This window comes from Hemitrygon akajei, unplaced genomic scaffold, assembly GCF_048418815.1.
Source record: "Hemitrygon akajei unplaced genomic scaffold, sHemAka1.3 Scf000112, whole genome shotgun sequence".
Taxonomy (NCBI): domain Eukaryota; kingdom Metazoa; phylum Chordata; class Chondrichthyes; order Myliobatiformes; family Dasyatidae; genus Hemitrygon; species Hemitrygon akajei.
In genome coordinates this window covers 161,397-182,693 of record NW_027331998.1, presented here as the reverse complement: position 1 = coordinate 182,693, position 21,297 = coordinate 161,397, and positions in this window count along the sequence as shown.

The following is a 21,297-nucleotide window of genomic DNA, read 5'->3' as shown; positions in this document are numbered from 1 at the left end:
TGTCACTCTGAATTTCTGGACCTTGCCAAGAGAAAGACAAAATAAAACGCGCAGGCAGGCAAAACAAAATTTTACATTTTAGAAGCCTGAAGAACAAACAAGAAACGCTGGAGATTTTCAGTGGGACAGTCGTTGTCTCTGAGGAGGCAATCACATTTAAAGTTTCAGGAAACCAATCTTTCCTCAGATTAATAACATCTGTCCAATGGTTCAGTAGAGGGAATTCGAGCTGTTTTCTCTGATTTTTCTTTTTTCTCTCTGCACTATCTCCAACTTCCAGTTTGATTAATAAAATTGAGAGTCCTGGTGATACAGAAGGCATTAAACAGTGGGTAGTGAAGGGAGGCTGAAATGCACCGTGTGGATGTGAAGGGAAAAAACACTCTCTCTGGGCACATGGCTTCCTTCCACCAGGTGAAAAGGACTGAAGCAGTCAGCATACATTGCAACAGATGATACTATTTTGTATCAAACCAAGGAATTTTATTTTCTATCAGCTGAGCAACCGGGATTATTATTGATAGCCACTGTAAAGTGTATAAGCCATATGAACAATCTGCACTGTTATTCTAATTTCTCGAAATGCTCTACAAGGTACCCGAGCGACACACACAAACACTCCAGTAGAACGCGGCAGGTGAGGGCGCGTCTGTTTAACCAATAAAAAGTCGTCGTTTCGGACCGAGACTCCAACATCAAACTGGGAAAGTCTAATTTAGTTCAGTTCGCATTCCTGCAACTGCGAGACTTCTAATTCCACGTTCTTTTGTATCACTATACATTTTCCAGCAAATGATTTATACACTTTGCTCTGAGTACTGTAAACTGACACTACTTTTCCACGTCCCTGCAGTCGCCTGACAGTAACATCGAAAGCATTTTGTGTCTAAGAACGTGCCTCTTGCTTCTTACAGAAGGAAAACAACCCATTGTTCACTTTAAACGAACCGTCAGCTCCCAGCTTTTAACTCTTGTTTAAGCGTGTCCAGTGCAGACGTTGAGAACTCGCTGAATTCCACACAGGGAAGCTCGCCGGTGCTGTTAGTGGAGTTCAGAAAGGACAAGACGAGGGAACAGAAACCAATCCTCACAGAGGGGTCAGAAGTGAAGAGAGTGAGCAACTTCAAGTTTCAGGGTGTCAGTATATCTGTGGGCCTAACCTGAACGGAACGTATTTGTGCAGCTATAAAGAAGGCAAGACAGCGGCAATATTTCTTTGGGAGTTTGAGGAGATTTGGTTTATCAACTAAAACACTCGAAAACGTCTGCAAATGTACCGGAGATAGAGCATTCGGACTGGCTGCAACGCCGTCTGATATGGGAGGGGCTACTGAACAAGATCGAAGTAAGTTGCAGAAACTTGTAAAATTAGTCAGCACCATCATGGGTACCAGCCTCCGTAGTGTACAAGACATCTTCATGGAGCAGTGCCTTAGGAAGGCGGTGTCCATCATTGTGGATCCTCACCACCCAGGACGCGTCCTCTTCTCATTGTTACTGTTGGGAAGGAGGTACAGAAGCCTGAAGGCACACACTCACCGATTCAGGAACAGCTTTCTTCCCCTCTGCCAACCGATTGCTAAATAGATATTGAACTGATGAACTTGACCTCACTAATTTTTTATTTGTTTTTCTGCACTATTTATGTTAACTTAACTGGTTAATAGAAATATATAAACTTAATGTAGCTTGGATTTTTCTTCCCTGTACTTATTTATCATGTCTTTCATTGTACTGCTGCTGTGAAGCTGATAAATCTCGCGACATACGCTGCTGATATAAAACCTGGTTCTGGTTCTGATATTGATCAACATCGAGACCCAGTGCCAGAAGGTAAAGAAAGAAACAAAAGGGGGTGGGGCAGTTTCACGAAAAGCTGAGTTGTATGTCTTCACTGTGTCAGTTCACATATTTTGTTGAAACATTATTAAGCTGCATTCCCTCTTATTGAGAAGTAATACGAATTAACAATCAGCAATTAATCATTGAAGCAACCAAGTTATTATGCAAGTGATTCTGAGCACATTTGCATTATGGAAGTGCCTTTGAGACAAAATTTGAACGTGCTGATTGTTAATGTGTTTGCCATTCCAGCTTCTTCACTCTAAATGTTACTGGATTGCCACTGCACAGGAAGGTTTGCTCTGATTAACATACTTCATTCAGTAAAGGTCGAGAAGTTACCGCATGTCACCTCGCTAATGAACACTGGGAACATAAAATATTGCGAAGTAGTAAATGACCGCATCTGTAATATAGAATACAAGCAAAAAATACGAAGCCACTCCACTGTTGCTCAGGCAACGTGATTTGGGATGTTGTTCTGCTGAAAGACGAGCTTCCTACCAAGTTTAAACTTCCTGCCAGAGGATTTTACGAATGAACTCTCTGTACTCACCAGCATTCATCTTCTCATCAGTCCTGACCAGATTTCCAGTCTCTGCTGCTGAAAAGTATCTCCATAGCAAGTCGCTACCTTCACCACACTTTACAGTAGGGATGGTATTGTCTGTCTAATGTACAGTATTAGATCTATGCCACAGAAACTGCTTATTGCTGAGGCCAAAGATTTCCACTTCAGTCTGATCCGAGCACAAGACCTTCTTCCACACCCATACAGTATGTTGTAAGTGACGCTTTGCAAAGTCTCGATGGGCAAAAATATCTTCTTACTAATGCGTGTTACGTTGCCATCATCCTATAGGGATGCATTTTAACAGCAGGGACTGGAAATCAGGTCAGGATTGATGAGAAGATGAATGTGCTAAACATAGAGAGATCCTGGATGAGAACCTGCTTACCTCAGTCAGAAAGCTTAAGCTGGGGAGAGAGGTTTCTTTGAGCAGATTGTTACGTACCCGTGACACGTGACAGTGGTACCCTTGTCACGTGACTGGGGTTGAAGTTATACTGGACATGAGGTAATGGTGGAGTGATGTCATTTTCCCGCCAGTAGAGGTCATGTGACAGGTTTTTTCTACAGGGTATAAAAGGAAGACCCACCCTGTCAGGTGGGGCAGTTCGTGGCTGGATTTGCCAAGATGACTTCATGTCACTGCGTGATTTAAAAGGATGACGCAGTTTAGTTAAAAATGAAGTTTTATATAATGCCTAAAGTTTAAAAGGTCAGAGCCAACGGTTTCTTTGCTGATGGAGAGTGAAGTTTGGAAAATGGAGATCGAGAAGAATTGATTTTCGATGGATTGACTTCGACTTTGTTTGATCCTCATTCGGAAGGATTTCGTTGACTATTCTCGCTGTTGACCCCTGGGATGACCAGAAAGGGTTTGAGAATAGTGTGGAAGAGAGGTCAGTCACTTTAAGTTGTTATATTTAATAAAATTCGACGTGGGAGTTCGACGCTGGGAATCGAAGGACATCGACGTGGAAGAGAATTTACATCACTTTAAAAAGTCTCTCCTTTTAAAAGTACCGTGAGCTTTTGAACTGTCGGCATATCGTTCTTTGAACTGTTTTCATTCGGCAATTCGCTTTAGAGAACTGAGTTCTTTTCAATACTGCTTTAAAGACTGTTTGGGACTGCAACGCTATTAAGAACTGTTTGATTCAGCTGCCAGCAGCTGGTTTCGGGTCATTGTTTGGGTTTGTTTACTTTTGAAGGGGGTTTGTTATCAGTGTTTAATAAACGTGTTATTTGTTATAAAACCTCTTGCCTAACTCATCTATATTATTGTTGCCCGAATACGTAACATAAATATGGGGGTACGTCCGGAATTGAATTATTTGAGTTTAAAAAGTTTTTTGAATTTTGAATCGGTGTTTTGGTAACGGGGATTGCTCGATTTTTTTTTGTTTGATTGGTTTGTGAGTGGTATTCGGCAACGATGAATATTGATGAGTTTCTGGATTCGCCAGACGTGGATTCGTTAGCGAAGGCGAAAAAAACTGAAGTCTCTGAACTTGCTAATCGGTTGCATCTTAAAGGGATTTTGCCAACTACTTCAAAAGCTGTAATACAGAGAAAGATCGCGTCTCACTATGTGGCTTCGGGTCATTTTGAAGAATCGATTTTAGAATCGTTTCCAATAAGTAATCTGGAGATGCAGTTGCAAATTGAACAAATGATGTTAGAAAGGTGTAAATTGGAATCTGAGCAGAAGAAAAGAGAATTTGAATATGCAATGGAGAAATTAAGGTCTGTAGAACAGTCTTCTGATTCTAGAAAACCGTTTGTTGCTAGCCAAGAAATTAAATTGGTCCCTCCATTTAGTGAAACAGAAGTGGAGAGATATTTTCAACATTTTGAAACTATTGCTCGGATGTCAGAGTGGCCGAAAGATAAATGGTCAGTGTTATTACAGAGTGTAATCAAAGGCAAGGCACAACAGGTTTACACAGCTTTAACTGCTGCACAAGCATTAGATTATGATATTGTGAAGGAAAATATTCTCAAATCGTATGAGTTGGTCCCAGAAGCTTACAGGGAAAGATTCAGGAGTTTGAAAAAGTCTGTGGAAAAGACTTATGTGGAATTTGCCTATGATAAAGCTATGTGTTTTGAGAGATGGGTTTCTTCTAAAAATGTAAATGAGGACTATGATACATTGAAAGAGCTGATTTTAATGGAGGAATTTAAAAGAAGCATTCCTGTTGAAGTAAGGACCTACTTAAATGAGAGGGATACTGATAAATTGCAGGACTGTGCTAGATTAGCTGATGAGTATGTTTTAATCCATAAGAATAAATTTCCTCAGGGTAGAATTTTTAAGAGGAGAAATAATATGGAGACTCAAGGTAAATCAGAAATTAAATTAGAGGTTAATGAGAGAGGTAAGGAGGAAGGAAAACCTGTGAAGGAAAGACAGTTTGGTCTTATTTGTAACTATTGTAAGAAGCCTGGCCATGTAATAGCTAACTGTTTCAAATTGAAAAAGAAAGAGAAGGAAGCAGTTCCAGATGCTTGTGTGCAACATACTGAAGCACCTGTAAAGTTACAGGGTTTGGTAAACACAAATGAGGATTTGTTAGAGTCTGACAAAGTTAGAAAGGGATATGATCATTTTATAACTGAAGGGTTTGTATCCTTGAAAGAAGGATCTACTTTGGTGCCAATAAAGATTCTTAGGGATACTGGAGCTTCTCAATCACTGATGTTAGATAGTGTGTTGAAGTTTAATGAAGAGAGTGATACTGGTGAGGTAAATTACATAAGAGGTGTTGGAAGTGATTTTATGCCTGTACGTTTACATGAAGTAAATTTAAAGTCAGGGTTAGTTACAGGATTTGTTAAGGTAGGATTACAGCATAGCTTACCTGTGAAGGGTATTTCTTTATTGTTAGGTAATGACTTGGCAGGTGGACAAGTTTTTCCTGAAGTGCATTTGACAATGGAGTCAGAGGTACCTGAGGTGAATTCTAACACAGATTCTTCCTGTGTTGTGACTAGAGCTATGGCTAAAAAGATTGATGTGCAGAATGAGGTTGTTACTCATGACTGTTCAACTCAGGATTTGGGTTTTGAGGATGTGTCAGAAACTTTCTTACCTTCGTTGTTTGAACAAGGTTCTGGGAGTAAGTCTGACTATGAAGATTTATCTTTGTCACGGAAGGAGATGATAGCAGAGCAGAATAGAGATCCTGAGATTGTAAAATTAAGGGAACAAGCTTTACTAGGTAGTGAAATTGAGAAGGTGTCAGTAGGATATTACTTGGAAAAAGGAGTGTTGATGAGGAAGTGGAGGTCGCCTACAATTCCTGCAAGTGAGGAATGGAATGTTGTTTACCAGGTGGTTGTTCCTAAAGTTTATCGGAATGAGATTTTGACTTTAGCTCATAGTGTGCCTTTAGGTGGACATCAAGGGGTAAGGAAAACTGTGGACAAGATTTTAAAACATTTTTACTGGCCTGGTTTAAGAAAAGATGTGGCGATGTTTTGTAAGACGTGCCATATTTGTCAAATTGTGGGTAAACCAAATCAGGTTACACCAGTAGCTCCATTACAACCTATTCCAGCATTTGGTGAACCGTTTTCTAAAGTTATTGTAGATTGTGTTGGTCCATTACCAAAGACAAAAACTGGTTATCAGTATTTGTTGACTATCATGTGTACTTCGTCTAGGTTTCCAGAGGCAGTACCACTTAGGAATATAAAAGCTAAAACTGTGACGAAGGCTCTTATAAAATTCTTTACTTATTTTGGATTGCCTAAGGAAATACAAACTGATCAAGGTAGTAATTTTATGTCTGGATTGTTTCAACAGATAGTTTATAAATTGGGAGCTAAGCAAATTACTTCGTCTGCATACCATCCAGAATCGCAAGGTGCTTTGGAGAGGTTTCATTCTACTCTCAAGAATATGATTAGGACATATTGTGTGGAGAATGAAGGTGACTGGGATGAGAGTATAAACTTACTTTTATTTGCAGTAAGGGAATCGGTACAGGAATCTTTAGGGTTTAGTCCATTTGAACTTGTGTTTGGGCATAGAGTTAGAGGACCTTTAGCTTTATTGAAGGAACAGTGGATTAGTAAGGAAGTGCATACTAATTTGTTGGACTATGTTTTGAAATTTAAGGACAGGTTACATAAAGCTTGTAGCTTAGCCAAGGAAAATTTAAAGTTGGCTCAGGAGAAAATGAAGACTTGGTATGATAAGGAAGCTAGGATGAGGATGTTTAAGCCTGGAGATAAGGTGTTGGTTCTTTCCCCAGTGCAGACAAATCCTTTACAAGCTAGATTTCATGGACCTTATGAAATTGTGTCTAGAGTTAATGATGTGGATTATGTAATAAAAACTCCAGATCGTAGAAGGTCAACACAACTTTGCCACATAAATATGATTAAACCATATTTTGAGAAACAATCTGATACTGTGACTGTTGTGGTTAGTGAGAATGAGTTGGATTTAACTGGGAACATGATAGATGATTCATCTGACTTTCATTCTAAATCTAACATTGTTTCTGTTAGGTTACCTAATTCGACTATTTTGGAAAATATGGATGAGAAATTAGCACATTTACAGCTAGAGCAGAAACAACAGATGAAGGAATTGATTTTTAAGTATAAGGATTTGTTTCCAGATGTTCCGAGAAGGACTACTATAGCTTCACATGATGTAGATGTTGGAGATGCCAAATCTATTAAACAACATCCATATAGGATGAACATGGAAAAATGTGAACTTGCTGAGAAAGAAATTGAATGCATGTTAGAGAATGATATTATTAGACATTCTAACTCGAATTGGAGTTCGCCATGTGTTATGGTGCCAAAACCTGATGGTAGTATTAGGTTTTGTACGAACTATAGAAAGGTGAATGCTGTAACGAAAACAGATGCATATCCAATTCCTAGAGTAGATGATTGTGTAGATAAAGTTGGAAAAGCAAAGTTTCTTACAAAGATTGATTTATTGAAAGGGTATTGGTGTGTTCCATTAACGGACAGAGGTAGAGAGATTTCTGCATTTGTAACTCCATCTGGGTTATATGAGTATAATGTTCTTCCATTTGGGATGAAGAATGCCCCAGGTACTTTTCAGAGGATGATTAATTCTGTGATTCAGGGTTTGAAAGATACTGATGCTTATATTGATGATTTAGTGACAGGAAATGATACGTGGGAAGCACACATTATTGCGGTGGAGAAATTGTTTGAAAAGCTTTCAAAAGCTAACTTGACTATTAATTTAGCCAAGAGTGAATTTGGACATGCTACTGTGACTTACCTTGGTTATGTTGTAGGTCAAGGTAAGGTAGCTCCTGTTCAGGCAAAAGTTCAGGCAATTTTGGAAATTCCCACTCCAACGGGGAAAAAAACTCTCAGAAGGTTTTTGGGAATGGTAGGATATTATCGAAAATTTTGTAAGAATTTTGCTAATGTTGCCCTTCCATTAACTAATCTTCTGCAGAAGAATGTAAAGTTTGTATGGACAGTGTTTTGTCAGGAAGCATTTGATAAATTGAAAACAATGATATGTGAACAACCTGTGCTTAAGGCACCGGACTTTGAAAAACCTTTTTCATTAGCTGTGGATGCTAGTGATGAAGCTGCGGGAGCAGTATTGATGCAAAGGAATGAGGGTGATGAGGTTGATCATCCAGTAGCTTACTTTTCTAAGAAATTTAATAAGCATCAAAGAAACTATTCAACAATAGAGAAAGAATTGTTATCTCTTGTTTTAGCTTTGGAATGTTTTGAGGTATATGTTGGTACAACTCAAAAACCACTTATTGTTTACACTGATCATAATCCGTTAGTTTTTCTGAGTAAGATGAAAAACAAAAACAGAAGATTGTTGAATTGGAGTTTGATGTTACAAGAGTACAATATTGTGATAACTCATATTAAAGGTAAACATAATGTGGTTGCTGATTGTCTATCTCGATGTTGACTGTACAATGTTTTTTTTTGGAGTGGTTTTTTTTTATTGTAACACTCCTATTGTATTGTATATTGTGTATGTTATATAATTTATACATTTGTTTTTCTTGTAAGTAATTGTTAAAATTTTTGTTCTTGTCAGACCAAAAATGTTTTTTTTTTGGAGGGAGGTGTTACGTACCCGTGACACGTGACAGTGGTACCCTTGTCACGTGACTGGGGTTGAAGTTATACTGGACATGAGGTAATGGTGGAGTGATGTCATTTTCCCGCCAGTAGAGGTCATGTGACAGGTTTTTTCTACAGGGTATAAAAGGAAGACCCACCCTGTCAGGTGGGGCAGTTCGTGGCTGGATTTGCCAAGATGACTTCATGTCACTGCGTGATTTAAAAGGATGACGCAGTTTAGTTAAAAATGAAGTTTTATATAATGCCTAAAGTTTAAAAGGTCAGAGCCAACGGTTTCTTTGCTGATGGAGAGTGAAGTTTGGAAAATGGAGATCGAGAAGAATTGATTTTCGATGGATTGACTTCGACTTTGTTTGATCCTCATTCGGAAGGATTTCGTTGACTATTCTCGCTGTTGACCCCTGGGATGACCAGAAAGGGTTTGAGAATAGTGTGGAAGAGAGGTCAGTCACTTTAAGTTGTTATATTTAATAAAATTCGACGTGGGAGTTCGACGCTGGGAATCGAAGGACATCGACGTGGAAGAGAATTTACATCACTTTAAAAAGTCTCTCCTTTTAAAAGTACCGTGAGCTTTTGAACTGTCGGCATATCGTTCTTTGAACTGTTTTCATTCGGCAATTCGCTTTAGAGAACTGAGTTCTTTTCAATACTGCTTTAAAGACTGTTTGGGACTGCAACGCTATTAAGAACTGTTTGATTCAGCTGCCAGCAGCTGGTTTCGGGTCATTGTTTGGGTTTGTTTACTTTTGAAGGGGGTTTGTTATCAGTGTTTAATAAACGTGTTATTTGTTATAAAACCTCTTGCCTAACTCATCTATATTATTGTTGCCCGAATACGTAACAAGATCAACAACCCAAATCACTCTGCCAGAGCAACCGTGGAGGGGCTTCCAATGAAGAACATTGATGTGTTTGAGTCACCCACTCAGAGTCCTGAACAGAACCCGATGGAAAATCTCCGGCAGGACCTCTAGATGCTGTCCACCGCGGCTGCGCATCTGACCTGGCACAGACTGAGCAACTTTGCAAGGAGGTGTGGGACATCTTGCTCCATCGCGCTGTGCAAAACTAGCAGAGTCGTGTCCAAAAAGACTACTGGCTGTAACTGCTGGGAGAGGTGGTTCAACAGAGTACTGAGCAAAAGGACATGAATAATCCTGAACTGCTTTCGTATTTTACTATATTCCTTGTTTTCTGGCCTCTACTGAGAAACAGGAGCATGTGATTCATAAATAAACATTCCCAGTTAAATTAATCACAATCGCTGGTTGTAATACTGAATTAAGTGAACTAAGTGTTGAGCACTGGGTACATTTACAAGGCTCTGTAGTATCTGAATCAGTTTCAGAATTTTGTTTGGAAATGTTCTGCCATGTATTTCCCATCACAGTAAACATCCATTCACAGACTGGAATATTCTAAAGAATATAAACCTTCCACTAATCTTTCCATTACACTATTGTTTAATATCAGACAGAATTTCACCTGACGCGAATCATACTTTTTTTTTCTTTTTCTTTTTTATGCCATCCGCAGGAAATTTCAGTCAAACAACTTAGGTGTTTCATTAAATAGCATTTCACTATCATCAACTATAGTGCTGAGCACAGCTTTCTTGACATTCGGTAAAACATAGCACACCATTTAATATTGCTTACTGGGCACAGCGATAGCCAAAATGACCAAATAGTAGGTAACCTTGATGTGGTAAAAAGTTTCCAACATTTTCTGAGTGAGTTAATCAAACAATTTCAGCAGCTGACAATCGGTCCCAATGAAAATCAGAGGAAGAAGTCTCTCGCAACCTCCAATTTATACACTTGCCAATCTCCACACAACACCAAAGATTCAGAACTCTCATGAAAGTAAATAACAGCTTTAAGAAGATGTAATACAGTGACTGTGTCAGCAGGGTGCATTATCAGCTGTCATATAAATAGTGTGTAATTGGAAATCCCCAGAGTACCGACAGAACAGATTAAACTCTTTGGTGTTGTTATGAAGCTTTTGTCTCAGAGGTGAGGTAATTGTCCAAAGGGAGGTGGGCATGCCCATCCCTTTCCCTGTGAAATATAGATAGATAGATAGATACTTTATTCATCCCCATGGGGAAATTCAACTTTTTTTCCAATGTCTCATACACTTGTTGTAGCAAAACTAATAACATACAATACTTAACTCAGTAAAAAAATATGATATGCATCTAAATCACTATCTCAAAAAGCATTAATAATAGCTTTTAAAAAGTTCTTAAGTCCTGGCGGTTGAATTGTAAAGCCTAATGGCATTGGGGAGTATTGACCTCTTCATCCTGTCTGAGGAGCATTGCATCGATAGTAACCTGTCGCTAAAACTGCTTCTCTGTCTCTGGATGGTGCTATGTAGAGGATGTTCAGAGTTTTCCATAATTGACCGTAGCCTACTCAGCGCCCTTCGCTCAGCTACCGATGTTAAACTCTCCAGTACTTTGCCCACGACAGAGCCCGACTTCCTTACCAGCTTAAGACGTGAGGCGTCCCTCTTCTTAATGCTTCCTCCCCAACACGCCACCACAAAGAAGAGGGCGCTCTCCACAACTGACCTATAGAACATCTTCAGCATCTCACTACAGACATTGAATGACGCCAACCTTCTAAGGAAGTACAGTCGACTCTGTGCCTTCCTGCACAAGGCATCTGTGTTGGCAGTCCAGTCTAGCTTCTCATCTAACTGTACTCCCAGATACTTGTAGGTCTTAACCTGCTCCACACATTCTCCATTAATGATCACTGGCTCCATATGAGGCCTAGATCTCCTAAAGTCCACCACCATCTCCTTGGTCTTGGTGATATTGAGACGCAGGTAGTTTGAGTTGCACCATATCACAAAGTCCTGTATCAGTTTCCTATACTCCTCCTCCTGTCCATTCCTGACACACCCCACTATGGCCGTGTCATCAGCGAACTTCTGCACATGGCAGGACTCCGAGTTATATTGGAAGTCTGATGTGTACAGGGTGAACAGGACTGGAGAGAGTACGGTTCCCTGCGGCGCTCCTGTGCTGCTGACCACCGTGTCAGACCTACAGTCTCCCAACCGCACATACTGAGGTCTATCTGTCAAGTAGTCCACTATCCAATCCACCATGTGAGAGTCTACTCCCATCTCCGTTAGTTTGTGCCTTAAGATCTTTGGCTGATTCACCTCCTTGCTACCGGCCTCTTAGGGCACAGAGGGTCGTGGATTTTCTCTTTACTGGAGGCAGACCTGGTAAAATGAAGTGAGCTCTTGTACTTCTGGTCGGAGTTCATTCCCCGGCATAAACTCGACAGCTCCCTGATATTGGAAAAGGATAAAGCTTGATGATCTCACATTCGAACTTATCTCCTGTTATAAATGACATCTTCCCTGGTGTAAAGGTGGACTGGTCAATGAAAACGCTCCTCAAACAACGCAGGGTTTAAATACAGCTGACACTGTGTTGCTGTTCCACGCCAAACTAGATGGACATATGAACATTTAGAATATGGAATATCAAACACTACGACACATTACACGCCCTTCGGCCCACGATGTTGTGTGAAATTTCTATCTACACTAAGATCAACCTGACCCTCCCATCCATCATTTCCCATTGGATTTTCTGTCATCCAGGTGCCTATCTGTGTTGCAAGGATGTGACTGAGGACGAACCCAAGTGCAGGACACAGGCACGGGGACAGGCTCGAGAGGCGCTGGCATAGTAGCGAACGTGGAGCAGATGCCCAGGAGAGTCTTTAATCGGAGACAAGGTTCACGTAGAATATCCAGGGAATGATGCGGAGCTAGGAACTGACAGTCCTAAGGGATCAGGAAACGAGGTTTACACTCACCAGAATTGACCAACGATCTGGCAGCTCATTGCTGTGAGGCCAGGGTTCTCATCCTGTGTTCACTGATGGAAACCAGGTGTGCTGTAATTAATGGACTGGGAACAATTGGAATTCAGACGAGGGGATTAAGGCCAAAACAAGGGGATAATAGCAAGATGGGGGATTGCCAGACGAGGCCCTGATAGTACGCCCCCCCCAAATGGGAGCCTCCAGGCTTGTCCGGATGGTCTCGATGGAAGTCCTGGATGATGGAAGGCTCCAGGATGAAGGAGCAGGGAACCCAGGAGTGCTCCTCTGGGCTGTATCCTTCCCAGTGCACCAGGTATTGGAGACCCCTGCCCCAATGGCGCACATCCAGTAGCCGCCGGACGGTGTGTGTGGATGGTTGTTGGTGATTCGGGCGGGTGGAGGGGTTTTGGTCGGAGGACACAAGGGTCTGATGGAAACTGGTTTTAATTGGAAATGTGAAAAGTAGGGTGGACCTGCATAGACTTAGGTAGCTTAAGTCATACTACTGTGGGGTTGTTGACACTTCCGACTTCGAAAGGTCCCAGGAAGCGAGGGGCGAGTTTCTTAGGCTCATTTTTGAGAGGAATATCTTTGGATAATAGTCACACCTTCTGCCCAGGTCGATACTCAGGTGCCGGAGTCCGATGGTGATTGGCAATCCTCCGGTTGCAATCGGCTGATCGGATCAGGGCCGTGAGTGTGCCCTCCTAAACCTTGGGGCACCGATCGATACGGGCCTGAACAGACGTCACCGCAATCTCCTCTTCCTGAACAGGAAACAGCGGGGGTTGGTACCCGAGGGAACATTCAAAAGGAGATCTTCCGGTGGCAGTACTAACCAGAGAGTGGTGGGCATACCCATCCCACGCTAGGTGGTCTCTCCAGGTAGATGGGCTGTTGGCTGTTATGCAACGTAGCTCCACCTCCAAATCCTGGCTGACCCGTTCCATCTGCCCGTTCGTCTGTGGGTGGAAGCCGGATGACGGGCTAACAGAGGCACCCAGGGATTGACAGAAGGCCTTCCATACCTGCGAGACCTGCGAATTGAGGACCCCGATCGGAGATGGTATCCGCAGGAATTCCGCGGGGGGAAGACATAACGGACGAGAAGTTCGGCAGTCTCCTGAGCAGTAGGGAGTTTAGGGAGGGCTACAACGTGCACCATTTTGGAGAACTGGTCTACCACAGTGAGTACTGTCACGAGGAAATCTGCAGATGCTGGAAATTCAAACAACACAAACAAAATGCTGGTGGAACACAGCAGGCCAGGCAGCATCTATAGGGAGAAGCACTGTCGACGTTTCGGGCCGAGACCCTTCATCAGGACTAACCGAAAGGAAAGATAGTAAGAGATTTGAAAGTAGTGGGGGGATGGGGAAATGCAAAATGATAGGAGAAGACCAGAGGGGGTGGGCGTGGGATAGTCAGAAGGGAAGGTGGGTACTTATTCTTAACGGTTATACTGTTTATGCCTCGGGAATCAATACAAGGATGAAGCCACCCATCTTTCTTTTCGACAAAGAAGAAACCAGCGCCACCAGGGAGGATGAAGGTTTAATAATACCCGCCGCGAGGGACTCGCTAATGTTCTTCTCAATGGCCTTTCTCTCCGGTCGGGGTAAGTTATACTGGTGGGTAACCAGGCCCCGGGGAGAAGGTCGATAGCACAATCATTTGGAGAAGCAAGTCTGGGAATCGGAGCAGGAGTGCGGGGGGAGCCATTTTGATTTTTTCTTCTTCTCATTGGAGTTAAGAGAGGCGGGACTGTGCAGGCGTGTGACGTTGGGTAGTGAAGCGGGGAAGATTTAAAAGAGACACTGCCTTGTACAGCGGGCAGCGGAGTGAGCCGGAGGGAAGGCTTAAGGGCTTTGGCTCAACGGGTTTAGTTGGAAGCGGGTGAGGCAAGGTAGGTTTAGTTTTCCATTTTTCCTGTTATTTGAGGAAAGGGGGAAGTATGAGTGTGAGGGCAACTTTTTGTTCTTGGTGTCAGATGTGGGAGGTCCTGGAGTCTCCTAGCATCCTGGACGTCCACATCTGCGCCAGGTGCGCCGAGCTGCAGCTCCTAAGGGACCGTGTTCGGGAACTGGGGCCACGGGAGGCAGGCAAGTGGGTCACGGTTAGGAGAGGGAAGAGTTGGGTGCTAGAGAGTACCCCTGTAGCTGTACCCCTTGACAATAAGTACTTCTGTTTGAGTATGGTGGGGGACAGCCTACCTGGGGGAAGCAACAGTGGCCATGCCTCCAGCACAGAGTCCGGGCCTGTAGCTCAGAAGGGTAGGGAAAGGAAGAGGAAGGCTGTAGTAATAGGGGACTCCATAGTTAGGGGGTCAGATAGGCGATTCTGTGGACATAATCAGGAGACCCGGATGGTAGTTTGCCTCCCTGGTGCCAGGGTCCGAGATGTTTCTGCTTGCTTCCAAGATATCCTGAAGTGGGAGTGAGAGGAGGTATAGGTACCAATGACATGGGTAGGAAAAGGGAAGAGGTCGTCAAAGGAGAATATAGGGAGTCAGGAAGGGAGTTGAGAAGGACTGCAAAGGTAGTAATCTCGGGATTACTGCCTGTGTCACGTGACAGTGAGAGTAGGAATTGAATGAGGTGGAGGATAAATGAGTGGCTGAGGGATTGGAGCAGAGGGCAGGGATTCAAATTTCTGGATCATTGGGACCTCTTTTGGGGCAGGTGTGACCTGTACAAAAAGGATGGGTTGCACTTGAATCCTATGGGGACCAATATCCTGGCGGGGAGATTTGCAAAGGCTACTGGGGAGACATTAAACTAGAATGGTTGGGAGGTGGGAATCAAATTGAAGAGACTAGGAGAGAGGAGGTTAGTTCACAAATGGAGAAAGCTAGTAGATAGTGTGTGAGGCAGGATAGGGAGGTGACAGATAAGGGGAGAGCTCAGACCGAAGATATAAGGGAGAAGGAAGAAAAAGAAAATAAAGTTGTTTGCACCGTTAGGGATAAACAGAGAGGAAGAGGTGGAGATTCTCTTGAATGCATCTCTTTTAATGCAAGGAGCATTGTAAGAAAGGTGGATGAGCTTAGAGCATAGATTGATACCTGGAAATATGATGTTGTAGCTATTAGTGAAACATGGTTGCAGGAGGGGTGTGATTGGCAACTAAATATTCCTGGATTTCATGCTTCAGATATGATAGAATTGGAGGGGCAAGAGGGGGAGGTGGTGCATTGCTTGTCAGAAAATATTACAGCGGTGCTCTGGCAGGATAGATTAGAAGGATCGTCTAGGGAGACTATTTGGGTGGAATTGAGAAATGGGAAAGGTGTAGTAACACTTATAGGGGTGTATTACAGACCACTTAATGGGGAACAAGAATTGGAGGAGCAAATCTGCAAGGAGATAGTAGATATTTGTAGTAAGCACAGGGTTGTCATTGTGGGAGATTTTAATTTTCCACACATAGACTGGGAAGCCCATTCTGTAAAAGGGCTGGATGGTTTGGAGTTTGTAAAATGTGTGCACGATAGTTTTTTTACAGCAATACATAGAGGTACCAAATAAAGAAGGAGCAGTACAGGATCTCCTGTTAGGGAATGAGATTGGTCAGGTGACACAGGTATGTGTTGGGGAGCACTTCGGGTCCAGTGATCACAATGCCATTAGTTTCAATATAATTATGGAGAAGTATAGGACTGGATCCAGGGTTGAGATTTTTGGTTGGAGAAAGACTAACTTTGAGGAGAAGTGAATGGATTTTGAAGGAGTGGATTGGGACAATTTGTTTTATGGGAAGGATGTAATAGAGAAAAGGAGATCATTTAAAGGTGAAATTTTGAGGCTACAGAATCTTTATGTTCCTATTAGGTTGAAAGGAAAGGTTAAAAGTTTGAGAGAGCCATGGTTTTCAAGGGATATTGGAAACTTAGTTCTGAAAAGGAGCGAGATCTGCAATAAATATAGGCAGCATAGAGTAAATGAGGTGCTCGAGGAATATAAAGGATGTAAAAAGAATCTTAAGAAATAAATTAGAAAAGCTAAAAGGATATACGAGGTTGCTTCGGCAAGTAAGGTGAAAATAAATCCAAAGGGTTTCTACAGTTATATTAATAGCGAAAGGATAGTGAGGGATAAAATTGATCCCTTAGAGAATCAGGGGCTCTGACAGGATTATTTTAAATGTCACGAGAAATGGGGATGGTGGTGGAGAATTGGCATATTGCTCATGTGGTTCCATTGTTTAAAAAGGGTTCTAAGAGAACACCTAGCAATTATCAGCCTGTAAGTTTGACGTGAGTGAAGGGTAAATTAATGGAAAGTATTCTTAAAGATGGTATATACAATTATCTGGATAGACACGGTCTGATTAGGAACAGTCAACATGGATTTGTGCGTGGAAGGTCATGTTTGACAAATCTTATTGAATTTTTGGCAGAGGTTACAAGGTACGTTGACAAGGGTAAAGCAGTGAATGTTGTCAAAATAGACTTCAGTAAGGCCTTTGAAAAGGTTCCACAAGGAAGGTTAGTTAGGAAGGTTCAGTCGTTAGGTATTAATATTGTAGTAGTAAAATAGATTCAACAATGGCTGGATGGGAGATGCCAGAGAGTAGTGGTCGATAACTGCTTGTCAGGATGGAGGCCGGTGACTAGTGGTGTGCCTCAGGGATCTGTACTGGGTCCAAGGTTGTTTGTCCTATACATTAATGATCTGGATGGGGTGGTAAATTGGATTAGGAATTATGCAGATGATACTAATATAGGTGGCGTTGTGCATGATGAAGTAGGTTTTCAAAGCTTGCAGCGAGATTTAGGCCAGATAGAAGAGTGGGCTGAAAGAAGGCAGATGGAGTTCAATGCTGATAAGTGTGAGCTGCTACATTTTGTTAGGACTAATCAAAATAGGACATACATGGTAAATGGTAGGACTGAGGAATGCAGTAGAACAGAGTGATCGAGGAATAATGGTGCATAGTTCCCTGAAGGTGGTATCTCATGTGGATAGGGTGGTGAAGAAAGCTTTTGGTATGCTGGCCTTTATAAATCAGAGCATTGAGTATAGGAGTTGGGATGAAATGTTAATATTGTACAAGGCATTGGAGAGGCCAAATTTGGAGTATTATGTACAGTTCTCGTCACCGAATTAGAGGAATGAGGTCAACAAAATAGAGAGAGTACAGAGGAGATTTACTAGAACGTTACCTGGGTTTCAGAGCCTAAGTTACAGAGAAAGGTTGAACAAGTTAGGTCTTTATTCTTTTGAGTGTAGAAGGTTGAGGGGGGACTTGATAGAGGTATTTAAAATTCTGAGGGGAATAGATAAAGTTGATGTGGATAGGCTTTTTCCATTGAGAGTAGGGGAGATTCAAACAAGAGGACATGAATTGAAATTTAAGGGGCAAAATGTAAGGGGTAACACGAGGGGAAACTTGTTTACTCAGAGAGTGGTAGCTGTGTGGAACAACTATCAGTAGTAGTGGTAGAGGCAGGTTCGATTTTGTCATTTAAAAAAAATTGGATGGGTATCTGGACAGGAAAGGAATGGAGGGTTATGGACTGAGTGCAGGTAGGAGAGACTAGGTGACAGTAAGCATTCAGCAAGGACTATAACGGTCGAGATGGCCTGTTCCCGTGCTGTAACTGTTATATCGTTATATGGTTATAATGGACAGAGGGTGAGAGAGGGACAGTTCACAGGATAAATCCCCTCACACCAGCAATGTGTCAGTGTTGGACACTGGGCTGAGTTTACAGGAATATAATGGACAGAGGGTGAGAGAGGGACAGTTCACAGGATAAGTCCCCCCACACCAGCAATGTGTCAGTGTTGGACACTGGGCTGAGTTCACAGGAATATAACGGACAGAGGATGAGAGAGGGACAGTTCACAGGATAAATCCCCCCACACCAGCAATGTGTCAGTGTTGGACACTGGGCTGAGTTCACAGAAATATAATGGACAGAGAGGGTGAGAGAGAGACAGTTCACAGGATAAATCCCCCCACACCAGCAATATGTCAGTGTTGGACACTGGGCTGAGTTTACAGGAATATAATGGACAGAGAGGGTGAGAGAGGGACAGTTCACAGGATAAATCCCCCCACACCAGCAATGTGTCAGTGTTGGACACTGGGCTGAGTTCACAGGAATATAACGGACAGAGAGGGTGAGAGATAGACAGTTCACAGGATAATTCCCCCCACACCAGCAATGTGTCAGTGTTGGACACTGGGCTGAGTTTACAGGAATATAATAGACAGAGAGGGTGAGAGAGGGACAGTTCACAGGTTAAATCCCCCACACCAGCAACGTGTCAATATTGGACACTGAGCTGAGTTTTCCAGAATATTGGGTCCAATGTTGTTTGTCATTTACAGTAATGATCTGGATGATGGGGTGGTAAATTGGATTAGTAAGTTTGCAGGTGAAACTAGTATAGGTGGCGTTGTGGATAATGAAGTAGGTTTTCAAACTTTGCAGAGAGATTTCGGCCAGTTAGAAGATGGCAGATGGAGTTTAATGCTGATAAGTGTGAGGTGCTACATTTTGGTAGGACTAATCAAAATAGGACATACATGGTAAGTGGTAGGGCATTGAGGAATGCAGTAGAATAGAGTGATTAGGAATAATGGTGCATAGTTCCCTAAAGGTGGAATCTCATGTGGATCGGGTGGTGAAGAAAGCTTTTAGTATGCTAGCCTTAATAAATCAGATTTGAGTATAGGAGTTGGGATGTAATGTTAAAATTGTACAAGGCATTTGTGAAGCCAAATTTGGAGTATTGTGTACAGTTCTGATCACCAAATTATAGGAAAGATGTCAACAAAGTAGAGAGAGTACAGAGGAGATTTACTAGAATGTTACCTGGGTTTCGGCACCTAAGTTACAGATTTAACACCTACCCAACAGGCTGTTATATTTCTAGGGGAAAAGGAGATCCAGCCACTCACCACCCCACATCCCGTACACGCAGGTGCTGTGAGAATCAAGTTTATGCCGCGCGTACACACACCATATCAAACTCACACCAGATACAGTAATGGAATACACTTTAAAGATTTTACTAAAACTAAAAGAGTACTATGCAATACAGTATATATGAAGGAAAAGAAAATAAAGTAAAAGGCGCCAACATATCAAAGTTCACTCAGTTTAGTGCACATCGTTGGAGCTCAACCATCGAACCATTTGACCCCTCGTCATTTTCCTCCGACCTCCACGTCCTCGCACCTGGGACCACCCGGGTGGTCGACCGAGCAGTGCGGCGCACGTCCACCTTCCTCGGCGTCTTCTTCCCGACTCCCCTGAAAAGACCACGAAACCCCCGCTCCCAGACCCACAAGACAAAATAACATTCCCCATTGGTTAAAAATTGAATACAATCCCCATATCAGCAAGTCCAAAGCTAAACAACTGCGAGAGAAAGCACTTATCGTACAAAGAAGCATTCCTACTCTTAACAAAACAAAGAAGCCATTTTGATTAACATACACAGTACATTGTACACTCTCCCCCCACCAGCAAATGTCATGCCCTCATGACATTACCAGAGTTCCCCAATGCTTCTTGCAACACACAAAACACAACCCAGGTGCAGAAAGCAGTGACATAACTACCCAGAGCAGTAGAAATCACACTCGGTTCTCCTGGTACCACATATGTCAACCGCTCCGGGGGGCGCCTACTTCTCTGAGATCTCCATACCCCTTCTGCCGACCCTTCCGCCTCAGACCCCACGGGGGACACTCCTGTCAGACCCTCACCCCCTCCCTCACGGAGTTCCCCCCTCACCTGAGAGCCCTCGGGCTCACGTTCGGGTTCCACCCTCTCTCCCCCCAACAGTGGCTGCCTCTCCATCTGACCATAAACACCTTCCGTCCTCTCGCCCAACTCAGTATGGGAAGGGCCAGGAGCCTCCTCTTCTGGTACTGGAGCGCCAGCGAATGGGAACAGGGGCCACTCATCTGAGTCGTCATCTTCCGAATCGGTATCCATTCCCGGGTTAAGGACCCGTCCCGGCTCTTCAGCAGCGGCCTCTTCCCTCGCTCCGAGACCTCGCAGAGTCCTTGTACTAGGCACAACCTCCCACTCTGGCTCCTTGTCCACCTGCACCGCTTGACCCAGGGGCAGCAGGTGATTCCAATGGAGTACCTTGACAGGCCCATTCCCATCCTCAGGTTTCACCCGGTAAACTGGTAGATTCGGCATCTGGCTCTCTATTACATCGGGGCTGGCCGCCCATTGATCTGCCAACTTGTGCTTACCGGGGAGTCCCAAGTTCCGTAAAAGGACCCGGTCGCCCGGCAATAATTGGGCAAACTTCACCTTTTGATCATATCTCCTCTTATTCCTCTGATTTTGTTTGGTAGCCGCTGCCTCGGCCAACTCGTACTGCAACTCCCTCCTCATATCGGACACATACTTTAGATAGGGATTCCCGGGTAATTCACCCACTTCAGCCCCAAAACACAAGTCAATGGGCAACCTTGCTTCCCGCCCGAACATCAGATAATAGGGCGAATACCCTGCAGCGTCATTGCGAGTACCATTGTAACAGTGAACCAATTGTCCAATATACGACTCCTCTTATTTTTCTGCCCAATCTCCAGCGTCCCGAGCATGTCCAACAGGGTCCTGTTGAACCTCTCTGGCTGAGGATCACCCTGTGGGTGATAAGGGGTAGTCCTGGGTTTCTCAACCCCAAGCATAGTCAGTAATTCATGGATAAGGTGGCTCTCAAAGTCCCGGCCCTGATCACTATGGATCCGTCTGGGAAGGCCATAATGAACAAAATACTTCTCTCATAACACCTTCACCACTGTCGTCACCCTCTGATCCTTACTGGGGAATGCCTGAGCATAGCGAGTGTAATGATCGGTGATGACTAAGACATTCGCAGTGTTGCTGGTGTCAGGCTCAATCGACAGGAAATCCAT